The sequence below is a fragment of the Lipotes vexillifer genome, unplaced genomic scaffold, assembly GCF_000442215.2.
Source record: "Lipotes vexillifer unplaced genomic scaffold, Lipotes_vexillifer_v1.1 scaffold393, whole genome shotgun sequence".
Lineage (NCBI taxonomy): Eukaryota > Metazoa > Chordata > Mammalia > Artiodactyla > Lipotidae > Lipotes > Lipotes vexillifer.
Genome location: NW_006774564.1, coordinates 496,599 through 503,966, shown reverse-complemented (window position 1 = coordinate 503,966; position 7,368 = coordinate 496,599). Strand labels below are relative to the sequence as shown.

At 43.2% G+C, this 7,368-nt stretch overlaps 1 pseudogene; it reads right to left on the bottom strand.

Moving 5' to 3' along the window:
* LOC103091438 (acidic mammalian chitinase-like) overlaps window positions 1–3,498 on the bottom strand; it is a 4,987-nt pseudogene extending 1,489 nt beyond the window's left edge.
* Window positions 3,499–7,368: the final 3,870 nt, after the last annotated feature.

The window sequence follows — 7,368 nt, the reverse complement described above, 5'->3', positions numbered from 1 at the left end:
GAATCAAAATAAACTCTTCTACTGGCTCCTTGGGCCTGACTGAAGTATGAGAAGGACTCCCCAGGGAGGCTAGTGGATTGTATCTGTCCTCCACTCCCAGTTGTAATGATGCCCTGAAGTCTCACAAGTTACTGTAGGTGTGTCAAGGTCAGACCTCATAGGACCCACATTCGAAGTACTCATCTAGACATTGCCTGGTGTCTACCCCACTTTGTGCATATTTAAAACTTTGAAACCATAGATCTTAGTGAAATGGGCTCCTGATGAGCTTAAAATTCAAAGCTAGAATTATAATTTTTTTACACTGTTCATGCCTTATATCCATAGCTCTCAATATTGTCATAACAAAACCATTCAGTGTTTTTATAAGCATATAGGACTTTTTGGTCTTCAGTCTAGGCATTTGTGGCTTTATTTAGTAATATGCAGATCTATGTGGGGAATGAAGAAGGCAACATTGAACACATCGCAGATTATGTCATGTATTGGAAGAAAAAGGACTTAAATGGGAGAAAAATAGTAAGAAATGGGAGGGAGATGGAAAAGGGGATGTTGTGAAATATCTACAATAATTTCACATATTTCTCTCAAAAGTGATTTTGTTTCATAAAATGAACACAAATTTCTATGAAAACAGGCTACAAACAAGTGAAATTCTAATTCTGTACCCAGAGGTTGAGAAATGGTAAGCATGACCATATGTCCTGAGACCTTTCTTCCACAAACACTCTAGTCTTTGGCAAACACTGCTAATCATTCTCTGGATATTCAGCATAGAATTTGAGTAAAATCAATCAATTCAGATTGTCAGGGAGATCAAAATATTTGCCATCCCCAGGCTAGTCTGTTGAAATCCTTCTCCACCTATTTACACGGACGTACTAAAATTCAGTATTGCTTTGGGCTGTGGGAAAGATGGTGCCATATCCTTCAAAACCCAAAAAGGAAATTCAGATTGATTTTTTTAAGTGAAAAGTATTACACAGCCATCAACCTGCCTTTCCACAGGCTGCTATGCTCAGAGCTGTCAGATCTGTGAAAGCCGGGATGGATATAGGATCTCAAGAGCAGAAGGGTAGCAAGATGACTTGGAGAGTGGAAGAATTTTCCCCAGGGCATTTTAGCCTGAATTAGCTGTGTTAGTTACCTCATAGTAAACCCAGAAGCCAGCCTCACCTGTGTAAGAACCAGATGACCCTGCTCCAGAGACTGGGCACAGACTGAGGTGTCAGAAGCGCTAAGCCGGAAAGTCCTCCCATAGGTGGGGAAACCCATGATGAGCTTCTCCGAAGGGACCCCACTCTCTCCCCAGGGCTTCATGGCATATTCCTGCAGAAGGCAATACAGACATTATTCCTCACCAGTGTTTGTTCCATATGATCAACAAAGTCTAGCTAACTGTCCCCCAAAGAGAAACCCTGTTTTCCAACAACCAAGACTCCCAATCCCTTCTCCATCTTCCTTCTGCATATGATTTGAGTCTTTTCTTTCTTACACAGTTGCAATAACACATGTCACCTCCATCCTTGTTTCCTACATGCAGGAAAATGTTGTGTCCTGTATATGTGCCCCAGACACCATGGAAGTCATAGGTCATCACACTGATGGGATCAGGGAGCCTGGAACAAGAGATTTTGAGCCATCAAGATCCTGGGAGCATTTTCTTATAGACAATTTAAGAGCAAGAAATGGTAGCTGTGGAAATTCATGATGTCAAGTACATGTCCATATGGCCCCACTAATGTGGCTTCCTTGGTGTCTCCAGGGAGCAGATTATCTTCTGTGACTCCCATAGGGCTAGACAGAAAGTCTCCTTTACTTCCTTGAAAGATTAAGGGCAAACCCAGAGAAGAGGGAAAGATATGTTGTTAGAAGAGTGTGTTTTAGAAATACACATCTCCAGGGCCATGGTAAGCGCAAATGAGTAGCTTTGTCAATACTAGTTTTCCTGATTTTACAACCTTTTCCAAAAGGAACTGCTAATGAGAATTTCTATTACATATAAGGATTTGCCAAGGTCTTGAACCTTGTTCCTCTTTTCCCCAACACCCATCATAGTGGCAATTTAAAGGAGTCAGCTCTTTATCCCGGAGCCATTAATTCCCCAAACTTCTTTGGCAATTGAAGGTACCAGCTTTCTCAACATTATGTTTACATAACTACTTGGGATGCTCTCCACCAAAAAGTTTACGAATCTCTGCTCTAGGATTTGGGGGCCTTGGGAAGTTCATCACACTCACTTCCCAACCTCTGCAATTTCATATCCTGTGTCAGTGGTCCCTTTGCCAGCAGATAGAGCTTGCTGTGATCAGTAGTCTTGGGTATCCTGTTTCCTTAGCCTCTTCTTCAAAAGCCTGTAGCATTTTCTGGAGAGAACAAAGGGTGAATTTTTGCTGTCGTCTTCATTATCTCTGTCCAATAGTATGTACATTTGGGGCTGCTTTCCAGCTTACAGCAATTCCCTTATTTCTGGAAATAACCCCTGAAATATACGGATAGGTTCTGGCAAGGTGTAACTTGGACCAAAGAGGTACAAGGACACTAACAGTCCTTGAATCCAAGTCACACTTTATGACAATTCTAAAAAAAAGCCCAGGAACTCCTGGCAGAGGGTCTAGGAGCTATCTTGCCTGCTGTGACTTCACTCTCCCTTTTAAAGCTCTAGTCTCTCAATTTTTAATAGTCATGCCTCTTTCCTGCCTTCAGTCCTTTGCTAATGCTGTTACCACTTCCTTAGAAAATTCTTCTTCCTGTCTTTTGTATGCCTGGCTCCTTTTAACTCTTCATATTGCAGCTTAAATATCACTTCCTCTGAGAAGGCCCCCTGTCCTGACCATCCCATTTGCTGCTCTCACTGCTATTATCACCATTTGCAATTATTTGATTTTTTCTTTTTTCATTTGATTTTTCTTTCTTTTCTTTTTTTTTGTTCCCCTCTGTATCCTCCACTATGTTGTAACCCCACAAGAGCAGGGATCATGCTTGTCTTGTTCACTGCTCTATCTCTAGTGAAAAGCACAATGTCTGGATCACAGTAGATGCTTAATAAATACTTACTGAACAAATGATATAACACATGGTTCCACCTCCTCAACTCAAGAATGTCCTCCTTGGGTTCCTTCAGATGCCAGTATCCTATTAATAAATCCTCTTTTGGCTTGAGTTAGCTAGTCTGTTTCTGTTGCCTGCAGACCACAAACACCTTCACTAGTGTACTTCCGAGGGCAGCATCCTTTGCTATCCCCAGGAAACGCAACTCTTACAGAAAATCTACTAAGGTACCAGCCTCTCTACAAGAAGACACAGAGCTAGTGCTTCATTCCCACCTTAATCAAGATGGTAAATCACTGTTTGTCCTCAGGTGGGAGGGATATTCCCTGGGCTATTCTATATACCTGGGTATTCTATATCCAAGTCAATGCCATCAAATCCATGTTGAAAAAGGAAGTCAATGACAGGACAGATGAAGATTTTGCTTTTGACAGCTGTGGAGACCATGGTGGTGAATCTAGGCAGAGAGTTTGTCTGTATTAACGTCACAGATCCAGGAATCCTCCCCACACCATTCTAATATTAATTTTTAATTTGCATTTTATAATAACCCTTGTTGTATTTTTACAGTTAAGATGAACTCAAAAATGTTAATGTTAATTAATGGATGAATATTTTTAATTTAAACTTTTTTTCTTCGTTATACCCATTGAATAGTATTTTTCTACTTAATCATAAGATCAAAGGTACATGTACATTTTCTTTTGTAGTTAGATCTTTCAAGGGCAGTGGTTTAGATAACTATATTTCTTTGATTCTATGATGTTTGCTTTTTATATTTACTGTTCCCAAATTAAGATGTGATTTACAATCTGTGAATACATTTAATGAGGCACTTCTGACACCACAAAGAATATGCTATTAAATATTTTCTGAATCCTGTATTTGAAGGTGCCTTAATATCTAGAAAATTTAGCTCCTCTACCATAGTCAGAAGTTTTATAGACTATAAACACATGTTTATACACCCTCAGAGGGGAGATCAATATGACGGAGTGAGAGGACGTGGAGCTCACCTCCCACCATGAACATATCAAAAACACATCTACATGTGGAGCAATTCTCACTGAAAACAAACTGGAGACTGGCAGAATGACTTTTATACAACAAAAGCTGTAAGAAAGATCCACATGTAATCAGGTAAGAAGGGAAGGGAAGTGATCAGGTCAGGACCTGCACCCCTGGAAGGGGATACAGAAGAGGAGGAGGATTATGTGGGCTGAAAGATCCTCCCTGGTGGGCCACATATTGGACGTCCCAGCCCTGGGGTCCAACACCAGGAGGATAAGTCCCCTTAGGTGCTTTGAAAACTAGTGGGACTGGCAAGGAGCTATAAGAAGCCTAGACTCCACTCTTGAAGAGTGTACACACACTTGCTAATCCTCAAAACAAGGTGGAGGAAGCAGATTGAAACTGCCTGGGACTCTGACCGGTTTCCCACCACTGCCCCAGTGCGTGCCCCAGCCTAAGTAGAGCACCCGCTCTGGCTACTCTTTCTCTGCAGTGCAGCTCCACAGTAGGGCCAGAGCTGCTATGGTCCAGTGGACCATGTAGTTGTGAGGGATGTAGCTGGCTTGGACCCATAAGACATCTCAACAGGGCAAGGGCAGCCATTGTTGGAGCCTAAGGAGCCAGTGGATCAGGATCAGTCTGGGATGCTGACTGCTGCTGGGACCACAGCAGCCTGCGCCCCAACCCACACTGGGGTTCTAGTCCTGACATCACGAAAGGAGAAGGAAATGCAGAGTTGGAAGGAAGGAGGGAAAAAGGAGTAATGATCAGGAAAACTGGAGTGTGGACAGGAAGCTGTGTTACTCCTTACCTAGTTGTACCTGCAGCAAAAGAGCCAAGCCTGAAACAAACAAACAAAATACAAAACAAGGAGTCCTCAAATGGGTTTCCCAGTTAGGACCTGCTTCCACCCAGGAGATTTCCAGGATGTCAAGGGCCCAAAGGCCTTTGGATTTATCAGAGGCCTTTCAGAGCCCAAGGCATTGGGGGTGGAGGGAGAGGGTGGCATGTAGAAGCTTCACTGAAACAGAAGCCTGCCCTCCTCCCAATTCCCAGGGACACTCCATGACCTGTGGGAAGGAAGAAGGGCAAAAAGAGTAGGAGACTCACAAGCCCAGAGCAGCATCCTCCCCACCATGCCTACACACTGGCCATCTTGGGCAGCCTCTTGGCGCAGTCCTTATGTAAAGAGGAGACCCCTTTTATCATTCTGAGAACAGTACAGCTGCCACCTTATGACCACAGATGCCCGAGGCTGTCACATTCATATCTCCACCCATCCCATTTCATCCCAGATTCATGAGAATCTAAGGAGAAGAGAACCCCAGGAGGGTTCCCTCACTAGCCCAGGCCTGGCTACTTTGAAAGAACTGCTTACAGTTGGAAGCCTTAGCTTAGCACTGAGGCCAAGTCTCCCTGGGGATGTGGAAGCCCAGGGAAGGAATGAAGGGCACAATGCTGGAGTGAGGGTCCCAAGGTAAGGGCCCAGAACCAGGAAAACACATTGCAGGGGGTGGTTATTTGCGATATTGAGTATTCATTTAAGGCATGTAATTTTCCTCCTATAGGACCATTTAAGGCCAGTGGCAAGGGTCCTGGAAGGAACCTGGTTCAGGGAAGGATTAGCCCTGCTCATCTTCTCCCCCTTGTCCCCTAATGATTTTACTGCCATAGTTCTAGAGGGAAATGGCAGAGGCAGACATAGGATGCTGCAGCTGCCAGCTCCCCCCACTTATTCCAGCCCAGGGGAGAGATGGAAAGAAAGCAGCTGCTGCCAGAGAAACATCGACCTTGTATCTCCGCCCCCTCCTCCTCATTCTTGGAGGAATGGTGGTATTAGGGTATAAGGAACATTGTGTCCTATTTTTGCTATAGCTTGACTCCTTAGGAAAAACAGATGAGGTTTAGAGGTGTGGGGGAAGGAGGGAGAGGTGTGCCTGGGAGAGTAGTCAGTGCTACAAGGAAGGCAGGAGTTACAGAGGTCAGGGCTTGTTTTATCTCACCTGATGCCCCAAGGCCATAGATTTGCCACTGCCAGCAGCCACATCCCTCAAACCTGGGCCTAAGCCAACCGGGCAGATAAGAGTTGGCACAGGTGGAGGGGCATCTGCCAGCCTTGGCCTTAAAGCAGGTCCTCAGGTTGAGCCAAGAATTTCTTCAGTGTATCTAGCCTCCTTTAAGTCTTCTCGAGTTCATCTTTGGATCCCTAGAAGTTGACACAGACTAGGCACTTGATACAAGTTGGTTGAATAAATGGATGTCTCTTCTTCAACAGTTCTGGTTTTGGGCAATCTCATGGCCAAATATCAACAACCAAGCTATTCCTGACTCTATTCGTTATCTATTGCTGTATAACAAATTATCTCCAAACTTAGCCACTTAAAACAATAAGAAATATATATTATTTCATCTAGAGTCTATAATTCGGGAGCAGCTTTGGCTGAGTGGTTCTGGATTGGGTTCTCTGATGAGGACTGCAGGTTGCAGTCAAGATGTTGACTGGAGCAGTCACTGAAGGCTTGACTGCGTCTGAAGGATCCATTCCTAAAATGACTCACTCACATGGCTGGCAAGCTGGTGCTGGCTATTGACAGGAGGTCTCAGTACCTCCCTCTGGGCCTCTCTTTAGGGCTGGGGGAATATCAGCTGATTCTCCCAGGGTAAATGAACCAAGAAAGAGCATGACGGAAGTCCCACTCCAACGTATCCACAGTTGGTTATACAGGCCAGTCTTATCAGTGTGGGAGGGGATGATAAAAGGGCATGAAGACTAGGAGGCAAGAATCACTGAAAGGCAATTTGGAAGCCTTATTCCAAATTTTTAAAGAAATATTTTCTTGACTACTTTCACTAGTGTATTTTTCTTGATTAACCTGATAATCAGTTTATCCAATTAAAACACACACACACACAGTTCTGAGAATTTTACATTGTGATACATTTAGAAATTACTATGTGAAAAATGACAAATTTATAATGTTGAGTTTTCCCATATAGGTATATGATTTATTCTGATGGATTAGAAAAGCCATGAAGAAAAGAAATTTATATATTTTATTTGCTTCTGATCCCCAGGGCTTAGCAGAATCCTGGGAAATAATAGTTGCTCAATACATATATGCTTATTCTTTACCTCTATCAGGTTTAGTTGAAATGTAAATAAATTGAAAAGATTTTTTTAGGCTCTGGAAGTTCTTAATTCTTTCTTAAATGTCTGAGGACTGTCTGGGCCTGGTAGCTTTGGGGGTAATTTGTAATAGCGCTTTCAACATCTTCCAAGGTTATTGGTCTGTTTAAGTTTTCTAC